The sequence below is a fragment of the Herpailurus yagouaroundi genome, unplaced genomic scaffold (assembly GCF_014898765.1).
Source record: "Herpailurus yagouaroundi ecotype Mexico unplaced genomic scaffold, PumYag 218, whole genome shotgun sequence".
In the NCBI taxonomy this organism is placed as follows: Eukaryota; Metazoa; Chordata; class Mammalia; order Carnivora; family Felidae; genus Herpailurus; species Herpailurus yagouaroundi.
Genome location: NW_024412449.1, coordinates 333,455 through 335,474, shown reverse-complemented (window position 1 = coordinate 335,474; position 2,020 = coordinate 333,455).

Here is a 2,020-nt window from a genome sequence, read left to right as displayed (position 1 = left end):
GAAATGTGCCTTACTAATAATCTTTGACATGGACTGTAAATAGAGAAGGGAGTTGCTATAAACATAGCAAGCTCATTCTTTTTGTGCGTAATTTTAGCTAAGTAAACTGATGGTCTTTGGTTACGTCCTTACATTTTATTTTAGAATCCTGTCAGGTGCTGGGTTGGTGTTTAGAGGTATGCAGGCCAAATATAGGTTATTGAAAGACTTGGGCTGTCAGCCTTATAAAGACTTGGGTAGACAGCTGAAAAAAGGTGAAAGAATTGGAAAGTATGAAGAGTATTTTGAATTTTATTTGCCAGATAATAGTTCTTTGATACAAAGCCTTTTATTTTGATTTGTCAACACTGAGAGTTTGCTTTAGTTTGATGGTACAAATAATTTAAAGGTTGCTCCTGGCAATCTGAAACATGGATCCTAAGGATGCCTATATATTTTTGTCATACAGATATTAAACTTTTTGAGACCGGAAGGGACTTTTTTGTTTGTTTATTTTAAAGAGTGTGGGAGGGGCAGAAAGAGGGAGACACAGAATCTGAAGCAGGTTCCAGGCTCCGAGCTGCCAGCCTAAAGACCAACGACAAAGGGCTAGAATCCACGAACCGTGAGATCATGACCTGAGCTGAAGTCTGGGGCTCAACTGACTGAGCCACCCAGGCGCCCCAAGACCGGAAGGAACTTGAAAGGTCTTCAAAATGAACTTTTGGCAATTTTACAATTGAGAAGAATGAGGACTGGACTGGAAATGTTATGTGACTTGCTTACCGCCAGGGCATGAATGGCTGGGCCAGGATTACAAACTATGAAAAGGATTTCTAGGCCATTAATATTTCCACGCCTATCCCACCTCAGATTACTACCCAAGGTTTTAAAACAACAACTTTAATCTGAATTTGTTCTAATTTTCAAATCGGTTTATTATTTCTTACGAGAATTTATAATGGGCATTTCAGGGATGCCATTGGTAGCTTTGCCATGCTCTTCTGTAAAAGCTCAAATGCATCCACTCAGTTTCCTACTTTGGTAGTGATGAGTTCTGTGCATATCATTTAAAAAAGGTATTTGTTGAGCTGTGTTGTGAGGATACTTAAAAACAAAAATTTCCATTGTGATGGTGGAAAAAAGAGACACCATGGATTTTGGTCTTTTAAGGAAAGCATTTGAGTAATCGATTTGAAGACTCTATTAAATATTTCTTCTTTTGTTCAAGAGACAGAAACGGAAAGGGAAATTCTGGTCTTTTTTTCCTCTGGGTCAAATGCTTGTGCTAATTTCTCAGGATTTTGCTATGTATGTGAACTATGGCCATATACGAAAATGGTCTGTTTTAGGTCATGGCTGTGGGCAGAGATTAATTGGTGAAAAATGGGCCTGTTTGTGGGATTTACCACACAGTAAGGTTTCTCATCTCCCTGGAAAAATGTGGAATTAGCTCTTTGAGAAATGCAGGCCTGTCATGAGGTTGAAGGGAGAGTTTCGGCGGAGGGAAACACAGTTCACTCTCTAAGGCAGTTATGATTGGTTAGATTCCAGAGCAGTCCCTTTGGTACAGCAAAGTTCTTGTCACTTTCAAGTCAGTGTTTCCATGTTGCTAGTTTCACCAGTAATTCACAGATAGCATCTTATTTGGCTTCTTTTGTGGCCAACCGATCCAAACTGGGCACTGGTCTTGGAGAGGACTCCGAATCCTCCCATCCCTCCTCTCTAGAACACGCCGTTACAGTGAAAAAGGCTCCAATGTGGAAAAAGCTGTGTGACAGCAGATTTTCTACGCTTGTTTAGGGAGATTCAGATATGAACTAATGAGTATGTATGGCAAGGGTAGGAAGCGGAGGATGGGACGTTAGTTCCTTGCCTGTGAAGGCGGTTCTTGAGGAAGACAAGCTCAATAGTATCTACTCAGATGGATGCTCTGGGGGAGCACTCCAAGTGCACTCTCCTTCCTAAGACCACCGTGAATATTCCGGGCCTACTGAGTGGTTCAAGATTCCACGTTGCTGTTGAGGGCAGACCCAGCCAC